Here is a 12,697-nt window from a genome sequence, read left to right as displayed (position 1 = left end):
AATTTGTTTTGGGAGAAGATCTTACTTAATTACAACAGCATTATTTTATTTACTTTTTTAATGTAGGTGTGCTGTTCCATCTCTATTTGGAAGTAGATATTTTACATGTAGATGGATTTTGAACTGATGACTTGCACTTTACAGGTTTTGTTAACTTATTAAAACCCACTTTTTTTTTTTTTTTAAGTGGTTCTGTTGTTGTACCAGTAACATTCAGCTTAGGTTTTGCTCTCTCAAGACTTGAAATCTCCATTTAGGCTGATAATTCAGCAGGCTCTGTCCTTGGTTCTTACAAGTATTTCCTTTGAAAGCTAGTGTCAGGGCCCTGAGCTCATCATCAGCCCAATGAACCTCTACTTGCAGGGCTGAGCTGCCTGTGCTCAAGGTCAACGTTGATGTAGCACAGCTGTGCAGCTTTCGTTCTCACTGTTGAGGAAGGAGCTGTGGGAAAGATGTGAGAATGAGGGGTCTGTTGACCTCTTAGCTTGGATGCCATACTGAAACTCAGGCTATGGCCTTGGTCCTTGCCTGAGCCATGTTGCAAAGATACTTTTGCCTGTCAGCGTACCTGTCTGACCCAGATCCTTACCTATGGACTGGACATCAAAACACCATTTTGCATTTCTGATAGTCAGTAGGAAGCAGGATGCAGATATTTTGCTTTTTCCAGAAGCACAGCCCAATTGTGCAGTTTTATGCTTGTGGATATTGGTTCCAGTCTCTGTTCTCAGTGACCCTGGAATGTGACTTTCTTGTAAGCTGGCATAAATCATCTTGTTGCTCCTTCACAGATAGTCTTTAACTTTCACAGTTGCTGGTTCTTTTAGCTTTTTAGAATGTGTAAATCAAGTAGAGGAACTGTATTCTGGATTACACAGTGCTGTTTGACAAAGACCCCAATTGTGTTAAAAGATTTCCACTTCCAGTACTGTGACTGGAACTACTTAATTCTTCAGTTTCAGAGGACAGTAGAGTTCAGCATACAGAACCTCAATGCTGGCTTGACTATAAGTGAAAGGGTGCATGTTGGCTAGTGGCATATTACAGGAATGACACTCGCTTCTAGTTTCTTTTTGCTGTAAAATAGATGTATGTGGTCTTTAGTTAAACTCCAGGATAATTATTCATAAAGAAGCATAAGGTTAGTGACAGATCATAATGTGTTTAGCTGCTAATTACTCCTGCTTATATTATTGCTAATAACTTTAAATAAATTTTACCTTTTTTTCTTTTTAAGAATGATAAACCCAGAAATTTCCTCTGCTAGCCCAGTACACAGCTAGCTATGGTGGCTGAAGTTACGAAAGTAAGAGCTGGCAGTCATGGTTGTGAAAGGTTAATCTGCAGTAACCTGTGAAAGTTACTGTGAAAGTCAAAGGTTATCTGCAGTAGTTTGTGCCTAGGGAAAGCAAAGCTGGTTGTCTTGATTGACTGGGCAGTTGATCCTTCATAGAAGGATTAGATGCCTGAATTCCTTGGCTCTTGCCATGATGGAGGAGCTTGTATAGAACTATAAATAATATAAGTTGGAACAGACCCCTGAGAGTCAAAAGGTCCAACCCTGTACTCTAAGTAGGCCTACTTTAGGGACAGATCAGGTTGGTCATCTAAACATGAATTGTGGAACAACTGATACATATTAATGTTTAGGAGTTTGAGTATTTCTTCAGGCTGTGGGTAAAAATATGTGAAAAGTTTTTACCTTTATGTCTGTAAACATAATATCTTGGCATGTGGCTTAATCTTTAACAGCCCACTTTGATATATAGCTTGGTCAATTCTTGTTCAACTCTCCCAAAAGACCTCTGAGTCTACAACAATTTTTCTTCTTCAGCTTAATGTTTAACTGAACAGGGGTATCCATGGCTACCTGTTGAAGTCTCTTTGACTTCACTTTTTATAGTGAGAGTTATTATTTTATATTATTTTATCGATCTGCACTCTTACTTGTTACACCTTAAATACTTCCTGAGGCAGATGGATCTTATATAGAAATACATTTAAGATGAAGCTTGTTCAATTTGGGGTTGTCTGATATACTCCTGATGGAAAAAGGCTAGACTCTTTCACTGTTTATAGATCTTTCAGTCCCATATTTCTATATCCAGGATATATTAAAATATCCAGAATTTTTGCTTTTGACTATATTTGTTGACATGTTTAAGTATGTTTTCTGTAATATAATAGTTTCTCATTATTTTAATTCTGGTTTGGGGGAGGTACAGTGTTCAGCCTCTTACGTAGTGTACTTTATGCCAAGAGATTACTATATCAAATTACTGTATAAATGGGAAAGGACATTCCTGATAAATATATATGTGTATTTGTATGGCTGGGAAACATTATGAAAGGGTCACTGCACAGTCAGCATGTGAGCTGGCTTCAACTTGTTGACTAAGAAAATCCTAGTGTCTTCAACATAGAGCAAGAATTTTTTGCATTTTAATACTTCATTATGTTCAGAAATAATGTAAGGGCGGCTAAGCAGTGAGAGATTTAATCTGCACAGCATATGAAGGGACCAAATACAGCATTTTCAGTATAGTAGTGCCTCAAAGTCTGAGATGCACAAAGTGTGGATGTGGTACGCTTTCTGCACATACCTCATGTTTTCAGTCACATGAACCAGATTTGTTTGTTATCTCTGTCAAGTTGTTTACAAACTTCTTACCCAACTCATTCAATTTGTTTTCTTTCCATGAGATGTCGTGTATCTTGTAATGAGTGTATATATACATCCTTTGTTGGAATTCATGTATGATTAAATTAAAGGAAGACAGTTTTATTGAAGTATATAATCAAGAAACTTCTAATCATTCTTTGATCTTAATGAGTTATATGCTCTTCAGGCTGTGGAACCTGGCACCACATGTTGCATGAGTGGATGGTGCTGGCTTATGTTGTAGTTTCAGTTTAAATCCCAATGGTCAGTGAGCTGCGATTAGCTCTCTAACCCAGCAAAAGAGAATTTGCCATTCAAGCTTTCCACGTAGATTTGTGTAGTCTGTCAAAGAACAAATAGATTACCAAGGGATTTGATGTGGCATTTACTGGTAATGGGCCCTTACTGCTGCAACAGGGGAACAAAAAGGAAGTATTCTTTTAGATGCTGTTGGAAATGAAAGAATATTGTGGTAGTGAATTTAGTACAGGGACTCTTATGCACTCCCAACTAGGTGCACTGCATGGACAGTCACTGAGGCTTCATTTCCCCAGCAGCATAAACTGCCAGGCAGCTGACCCCATTTGTGAATGTCTATATCCAGCTGCATAATCTTGACCCATCTCCTGTGCTGAAGTGGTACTTGGCTCACCCATCCTGGTGTTTTGTCTCACCAAGTTTACAGAAAATATTTGAAGGGTGTAAGGAGGAAAAGTCACATCTGTTTTCTGTCAGCAGTCTCATATTATGGTTTGATGCTGTGGTTAAATTGGTCTAGTAGTCAAGTGCTGTCATGAAAACAGATCCGCCACTCTTCCATCTTGAACTAGCTCACCTTGGACTGCTTAAGCTTTAATGCAGCGTGAAGAAAGCAGCAGCATCATGTGGGTGGGATAAGACCATCCCTTTCAATGACAGCCATTAGAGCAGTTTGCAGTCAGGTAACATCAAACTATTCCTTCAGTACCTGCTGCTCAGTGGTTTTGCATTTGTTTGGCATGTGTGGATACACTAAGAGCTCTGTCATCTACCAGTGTAATGCTGATGCCCTGATGCCAGCTGTCAGGAGGCAGGATTCTGAAATGTGTTGGCAGTGACCAATATTTCTTGCAGTGTTCGCTATTTTGCAGAACAGCGGAGCACATGAAATAAGATGCTCGCTTACTTTTTACCCAGTCCAAACTTGTTTTACTAATGCTTCTGTTAATGAAACAAAATATGTAGTAGCTGATTTTTAAGAAAATTATAAGTCTCAGAAAGAAAATTTATCTGACATAAGTAAATACTACTGTGTATTTAGTAAAGTGCTGTAGTTAATGAGCTGTTTTGTAAAAGGAAGCTTCTCAAGTAAGATGAAAAATGCTAAAATGATATATAACTTTGCTCTGTAACAATTAGATGAATTTTTAAACTCTTAAGTGAAAATTTCTTTTGACATATTTGAGAAGAGACAAGTTTTCTATTTATACTAGGACTTCAGAAAACATCTCTCAGAAAAGTGGAAAAAATCTGACTTTCCAGTGAAGAGCAAAATGTAAACTCCAGTCAGCAAATATCTAATAAAAGACAAATGAATTTCAAAAAGGCAAAAGAAGCTTACCTCTGCTTGTAGAAAATACTGAAGCAGTTCCTATTCAGAACAAATTACTTTCTACTTTTGCTGGTATGAATGCGGAAATAACTTTTCTCATTATTCCAAAGCAAACTTGATAGCAGTTAAATCATAAGACCTTGCAAATCTTTAAATTTCAAAACTTCAGTGTTAATACTTGTGCTGAGAAGAAAGGAAAAAAAGTTCTATAGGAATTGCCTTCCATATATTGGTGGGTTTTTTTCATTTTTTAAATAATTTTTAAAGTATTGCTGTTCAGTTGCAGTGTGGGTGAAGGTATCACTGTCTCAGGAGGTCAGGAAAAGCTCAGATAATTTCACAAAGAAAGAATTTTTAAAGATTGCTTAACATTTTGCAGAGAATCCAAGTAAGATCTTTTTCGAAAATAAAGCAACTTCCTAAATTATTCATGGTAATGGTGTTTCACAGTGTCCTTAATTGAATAATTGTGGGTTTATGCTTCATGAGTATGAACCAGTGGTGGCTTAAGATAGCTCTGACTGAACATCCTAATCAGTCACCTCTTTGTTCATGTTGTCTTTGCATTTATTTGATTCCATTAATGTAATGCTTCGGTAGTTATATCCCTTGAGAAAGACTTTATAGTCCTTAGACAGGAAACAGTATGTTTGCAGTTTCTTGTGTATCCTTGACCATTTTTCCTGTGTACAGTTCAAGAATGACAATACTCTTCTCATTCTTAGATATTTTCTTTCTAAGGATCATAATGGTATTAGTCTTGCCCTGCATTGTTTTGTTAAAGGACATTTTTCTGCTTTAAATGAATCCAGTCAAACTATGAGTACCCATTTACTCCATAAGGATTTAATTTGGAGTATTTCTACTAAGAATATTTTACAATCTCTTGCACATGGGGGTCTTTCCTATATATTATACTGTTCATTTTCTTACTGCAACTAATCATAATATTGTGAGTTTAATTCTCTGTTTTGCCTGTTGGCTTTATTCCTAGCTATGAGTGAAATACTTGCGTTTAAATTTATGTAAATAAATAAGCCATGTATTTGTCTGAAATTAGTCATTGTAGTTTGATTCAGATCACTCGAGAACTGCTGTTTTATACATAGCTGCAGAGATGACAAAAATATCCATCACCAAAGTAGAAAGTCATTAAGTATTTTCATATGCTTCTTGTGTTGATGAAAGTAAAATGTACTGAATTCATACCTTTAGAATATACCTGTATTTTCAGGAATTCTGGCTTGCATCTTATGCGTATGAGTAAATAAAGATTAAGCTGTCAAGATCAGGTTCTGTGATATGCTGGTATGTTAAGTGTACATCACCATGGCAGATTTTTATGCTACCAGCTAACATGGCTAAGTCCCATAAAAAGGCTCTTATTAAAGTGTAAAGGTTTTTCAGGCTTTATTCCAAGACAGTTTTTAATACAGTGAATTGTTGAGATTGACAATGAGTGCATAAATATAAGAATTTCATTTTGATATGACACTTTCCTGTTAGGTTACATACTTCACTAATTAGCTTATATGCAGAATAATTTCCAATACTCTCTAGAAAGTTATGGTTATAACTTTGCTTTCTATTCATCCTGCCACAGCTTTGAATCTGTGGTCAGAAAAGGTAATATTTCTTTGTTGTAATAGTTCTCCTGATTCCTAACATGAAATTTTAAAACGAATCTTGTTGTTTGAAAAATATTTACTGCTCTTTCTTTTAAAATGTAATGTTGGTGACTAAGCAGAAATCCGCCTTTACTTTCAAACAGTTTGCCATGTAGGCATCAGTTTGGAGGGCTGGTAAATTCACATCAAATTTCGATTTTAGATTTGCTATTAGAATAAAGGAAAATAATTTGGGCTAATTTATCCACTATAAATAATTTTTATAGCATGCGTTTCTTTTTCCAGCATATCTTTTGAGGTATCTGGGGCAGAAGGTTTCACAAAATATTTGATACAAACAATAAATTCATTTTTCTTAAAAAGGCATTTCTAACAAAGGAAAGTCATCAACAAAAATCTCTAGAAATGTGGGAACACTTCAGTAGCATTCTCTCGCCTTTACTTAGGGAAATTGGGCAGAATTTCAGTTCATTAGTGTGTATCTGTTATCTCAGTCTGCTTGAAATTCTTTTACAAAATTCTTTCATTGAGTTTTGGTTAGCATGGGCCTGGGAGGGTTGTACAGAAATTCTGTATCCTGATAGTAGTTTTGTAAAGGATTACTGTAATCTCTAGTTTTGACTTTTTCAGGGCTGGAATACTAGATATTTGTGGGATAAACATCCAAACCAAATAGCTTCCTATTTTAGGTATTTCACTAGACAACTAAATAACTAAGCAGAAATTAAGGTGTGAAAATAAATCCTATTTCAGCTGAATAGACTATTACACAAATGTTAATGCCTGCATGCATATGGAGACGGACAGTAAGAGAACAAATATTTCTCTTTTAATCTGATAGTTAACAGTTCATATTGAGAAGTATTGCTTGCCACCCTCCCTGTAGGAGGTAAAAACTTAATCTCATGTTTGATTTGCATGATTATCGTTCCCCTTAACAGCTCTGAATTTAATTTTATATGCAAACCTACTGACATTGTCGTGACAGCTATTCTTTGCTGGAATTTGGTTTTGATGTGTGTTCAGTAAAAAAAAAAAATACTAAAAAAACCCCCAACCCAACATGTAATACAAAGTAACTAAATCTACTTTTAGTAGCACATACGAAGCCTGCCTGCCTGAGTTGCAGTAAGTTGCTGATGTTCAGTTGGTAATGCAGCTTTTGCTGCTCTTTAAGTAGGTCTTCAGAGGGATTTCATGAAATTGGTAATAATGACGTGGTACCAACATGCGAGTGATAGGCATCACTGTATGTCTTCCTAAATAGATCGTATTCTGTGCTTAATCCGTGTTTCTTTGTGCCTGTGTAATTTTGAGTTTGGGTAACAACCATCTGCTTCACTCAGTGTTGACAGAGCACAGCTGATAGTGTTAAACTTTGGGGGAGTGATAGTGATAGGAATACTTATCCATCAGCTGAAGAGATATTTTCATATATATTTACTCATTTCACTCTCTTTGATACACTGTTTAATGATCAGTTGGCTTTTATGGCATTTATACCAGTATCGTTATGGTCCTTCTGTTCCTTACCTCTTCCCATCCTCCCCAAAAGCTGGTTTGCAGAGAAGCCTTCATTCTGCCCTGCTTCTTACAAAGAAAATGCAGCATTCATGGTTCAGATACTGAATGGCCTTCAGTTCCAAAATCAAAAGTTTATCTTTAAAAACATGTTTTGATTTCAGTACTAGGTGTCACATACATATTTTCTACTATGAGCTCAGAAATTAGTCTGAACATGTTATTTGTGAAGTGCTTGATTCTTTGAGGGAGTCTTAACTGAAGGCTCTGTGCTTCAGAGGCTGCTTGTCTTCCTTTTTAGTCTGACAAAGACCTAATAAATTAATCTCATGAGGTATGGGTCTGACTCATTTCTCTGTTACACAGCCAGATAGCAGGATAAACTAACCCTCACAAAACTGTCTGCTTGCATAGCTAGATTGCTCCCCTTTACTGTCACACTTTATGAGCAAGTTTGGCTATGATTTAATCATGTAGCGTGCAGTGTAGTCATACTCTAACAACAGACTGCATGCTTTTCTAAATGTGAATTGATCCTTAACTAAGTAACATAGCAATGTGGGGGATTGGTTTTAACTGTGTGTAGTTGATTGGAGATACTGTGTAATTTTTGGATTGATGAATGGAATTTGGCAAGGATTACATATGTGAGTATTGAGTACAATTGTTGCCTCTTATTTATTAAAGCTTGTATTTTGTTCATTAGCAGTGCTATGCAGCTACATCTAAAAATAAAAATGAAAAGAGTTTTGTTTTTCTCAACTTCTTTCCCCCAGTTATCTTTAGAGATTGACACTGCCTGGCACAGAACTTGTACTATGCACTCTCCAGTGGCCTTTCAGAAAGGCTTTTCAGTCTTTGTTGACCCATTTCCTGGATTAGTCTGGCTAAGTTATGGATTATTTTCTCTATTGAGCTTTTTCTTGTGTCCAGTAATTCAAGAATGGCAGATTGGCATAATAATGTATTCTGTAGCTGAGCTTCCAAATCCATGTTTATAACTCTTTACAGAAGTCTGAAGAAGTTAGTGATAATATTTTGATTTCTTGCAATATAGAAGACAGCTAATAATTTGTCAAGTACACTTTGTGTTTGGGTTTTTTTTAATCATGCTTGAATAAATACTTAAATTCTGGAACAACAGGAAGTAGGCAGAATGATACATTTGTTGCTGTAGGATGTCAGATAATTTAGTACAAATTACAGATTCTTTAAATACTTGCAAACAGCGAAGGTCAGGAAGCCTCCATTCAAAATTTTCCAGCATATGTATAATATTTTACAGGATGTCTGGCTTTGGGCTGCAAAAGAGTAATCTGTAAAAATCAACTTGTTTATTGTTTTTCGTGTTGTCTATTTATGCCCTGACAAATTAGCATCGGATGTAGTGTGGAGTCTCAAGACCAGTATACAGTTCAAGGTTATAGACTGACACGATTGTGTCTTGTAGCATAAGGAAGCTGGGCTCAGGCTGTTATTCGGAACTGTTTGTTTTCAGTAAACAGCATGCAAGGCTGGAAACATCTTGGTGGATTGGTCAAATAGTTTAATCAGTAGTTTAAATGGTTTAAAAAAGAAAGTAATTGAAAGTGTTACTATTTATAATTTGTTTGATTCAGTCATATTGCTGATATTCCTGAAAATGTGTATTGTGAAGTATTTGTGGAACAATAATCTTGTATTGAGTTAGTGGTGGTTATCGTGAAAACAAGAAAGCTCCAGATTAGATGTCTGTATTGTACACTTGATTTTATTTATCTCATGTTCTTCTGTATTGTATACAGAGCATTAAAAAAAAAAAAAAAAAGGAAAATAATAATAAAAAAAAGAGATGAGAACACCTGGTACCAAAGAAACTGTGGGTTGTAACAGTTTTTCAGTCAGTGGAAGTGGTTAGCATGGGTTTCACTGTCCAAGTGTGTTTCCAAACTGAGTAGCCTGTTTTCAAGAAATTGGTCAGTATTGGTGATTAGCTTAACAGAAGAGCACTTTTATTGTGCAAAACAGGCCCCCAAACAAAACTTACAAAACTTCAGACCTTCTCATTGGGTATGTATCAATTTTCCTTAGGCTGTGAAGCTTTCATTCAGGAAAGGGTAAGGGCCAGTGAAGTTCTCCCTTTAAACTGGTTTTTGTGAAAGATACCTTGGGGAAGGGAGGGGCAAGGTGAGGTGGGTGGGGTGGTTTGGAATTGTATTCTTATTTCTTGGAAGTTATTTATGCATTTTAAAATGAGCTCTAAATATGCAGGACAAGTCAAAGACTGTCATTGTCGTATATTCCTTTGTATTGTAGGTACCTTGGAGAAGTGAAAATAATATTGTTTTCAGATGCAAGTGCACAAGATTTCTTGTCTCTTTTTCTGTTTCTGCTGAAACGTGTCTGGTTTCGGTGAGGTGACTTTCTGCTTTTTAGGCATTTAGAATGTAGATAATGGTAGAGAGAATCTAGAAATAGCACTTAGATAAGAGATTCAATCCATTGAAAAATCCAGGTTCAGCTTGAAGTTAACATCTGTAAAGTTCTGTTGGTTACGTTAGGTAATTACCTCATGTTTCCCACACAGGTTTCTTTTAGAATTTGGAATTAGCCCAGCTGTGCAGACAGGGCGTGCCAATCTCTGTCCTGCACTTGGCTCTGCTGAGGTGTTTCCTTGTGCAGGGATTTTAGCCAGCGATAGACTGCATGGCAGTAATGTGCACAGTTCACTGCTGCTTTTAACTGCTTTTCCCAAGGACCGGCTTAACTTGGACATGTGATGGAGATTGCCAGAGTGGAGAGACAAATGCTGTCTATCCCTTTTGATATGTGAGCAGTTGGCCAGTGAGCTTTCCTTGTCCCTAGCAGCCTGTCTCCTTGCTTTGGTAATGTGTTTCATTTGTCCCTGTTGAAACTCAGAGAAGAGGTTGGATATTTCCTGGTACCCTTACTGGTTTTTTCCTGCTATTTCTTAAGAGACCTGCTGATTTATGAGAGAGATGTGTTTAAAATCTCTCCATTTGGTTTCTTTCATAAGTTATGCAAATAAAGCAATGCTTTTGCTTAAGTCAGCAAAGCTGGGGCTACAGCAAGTGCATTCATATCACAGCAAACATTTCAAATTAATCTTTCATGGCCAGTTAAAATGTAGTGAAGATCTGAGAGACTAACTAGCAGAATGTAATAAAAACTTTGCAGTAAATATTCTATATGGCATAAAGTTTATACATGCTAAAAATAGTCATCTTCAATATCAAATTATCTTGGTGCTGATAAAGTTACAATGAGAAATGCCTTTGAGAAGTACAAACGGAAGCTTTATCTGCAGCCAGTAATATGCAGGCAAAAGGAAAACAGAACTAGTTTTCCTAGTGAAAGCCTCACAGACTGTCACCACTGCTTAATAGTTTAAATTAAAAAATAAAAAAATAAAAAAAATCTTTTGTTTATTTCTTATTTTTGCTTCACTTCTTTTTATTACAGTAAGTGTTGGCTTTTGAGTATGGTCCCTTTGTCCTCCAGTAAAACCTTGAAAGGAAGATGGAACTTGTGAACTCCAGGCATGCTGTAATTAAGTTCAGATGACAATCCTGTTGTTGGGCAGTTTTGCATAAAAAGGGCAGTTCAGGTTTTTAAACTCTTGCAGGGACTTCTTCCTAACAGAATCATAGACTTATAGAATCATAGAATAGTTAGGGTTGGAAAGGAACCCAAGATCATCTAGTTCCAACCCCCCTGCCATGGGCAGGGACACCTCCCACTAAACCATGTCACCCAAGGCTCTGTACAACCTGGCCTTGAACACCACCAGGGATGGAACATCCGCAGCTTCCCTGGGCAACCCATTCCAGTGTCTCACCACCCTCACGGTAAGGAACTTCCCCCTTATATCCAATCTAAACTTCCCCTGTTTAAGTTTTAGCCCATTACCCCTTGTCCTACCACTACAGTCCCTAATGAAGAGTCCCTCCCCAGCATCCTTATAGCCCCCCTTCAGATACTGGAAGGCTGCTATGGCAGCAGTTTATAACTTTCTGTTCAGTTGTATACGTATCCTCATGCATACACAGAAGAAAGGTTGCTATTTCAAGTTAGCTTCTGATAATTCACTGATGGATGCTGTTTCATTCACATGAGGAAACTAGTTTGATTTTTTTTTTCTCTTTTAACACTATCCATACCGTTTGTTTTACACTAACACAATATTAATTATGGCCCTAAAAACAATAGTAAATAGTAACTCGCATGGCGTTACAACAGAGCCTTCTGTCCTTGAGTCCTCTCAAGTCTCTGACGTTGATTTCATGAGCCTGTCCTTTCAAATCTTGGCGAATGGAGTTTGAAAGCACAAGCCATTATACTATTGACTTGTTCATCCTAAGAATTAAGTCTTTTTCTCAACAACTCTCTCTGAATCCTTGTACCTTTATACTGAATCAAGCTCCACTCCAGGGAAACAAATCTTCATGCAACATCATAGTAAAAAGAAGAGTTGTCAATTTGTGTAATAAAAATTACTTAAGTGAAACAAGGTGTTAATTATCATGTGAATATAGTGGCTCTCCTTAGTCACACTTCTTATTGGGAAGATTATTGTAAGATAAGCAGTAGCTTTATAAAGGTAATACAGTCTGTCTTACTGATAACACAAGCTATGTCCTCAGGGAAACATCAAACATTCCAGCATATTTCAGGAAATTTCATAAATTTCAGCATATCTCGCATCTCAGACATGTCTGGTTCTCAGGATGGGACTTTGTTTTAAAGGAAATGTATTTTTGGTTTTCCCTGAAAGCACATGGGTTTGTCCCTTAGGTAAATTATATTGTCTCAAACCCCACCCCTCACTCCCACCCCCCATCATCTGATTCATGTGTGCTACTCTAAATCTCGTGGGGCTTGTTTAAACAGATCTTCTTTAACATATTCTTCTAATGACTTGTATGCTCTTACTGCCCTTTTTTAACCTTGTGACTCCTAGAATGCTACCCATGGATAAAGTGTGAATGTATTCCTAGGAAGTCATTGTCATTTTCTTTTGAGCTTGGCAGGGTGTTTCTTTTGGTTTGGGTTTGGGTTTTTTTTTTCCCCCATTGAGATACATAAAGGTTTAGAAGTTAAGCCTGGATCAGTGACCAGAATGGAATTTTAGATACACAGAAGGCTATGCAGAAGGTACACATAATAATGTTTAAAGTCATTAAGCATTGCTGGGATTTGTGCTGAGAAGAGGAAATCCTTGAAAGTGGTACTGAAAGGGAGATATGATATATTTGAAATGTAGAACTATATTCAGGTAGTATTTTAATAACCTGA

General features: G+C 36.7%; 1 protein-coding gene across 5 annotated transcripts in view; it reads left to right on the top strand.

Moving 5' to 3' along the window:
* SBF2 (SET binding factor 2) overlaps positions 1-12,697 on the top strand; it is a 272,165-nt gene that overhangs the window by 142,991 nt on the left and 116,477 nt on the right. The gene's annotated exons all lie outside the window — the stretch shown is intronic.

Source organism: Lathamus discolor, chromosome 6 (assembly GCF_037157495.1).
Source record: "Lathamus discolor isolate bLatDis1 chromosome 6, bLatDis1.hap1, whole genome shotgun sequence".
Taxonomy (NCBI): domain Eukaryota; kingdom Metazoa; phylum Chordata; class Aves; order Psittaciformes; family Psittacidae; genus Lathamus; species Lathamus discolor.
This window is presented reverse-complemented; position numbering and strand designations above follow the sequence as displayed.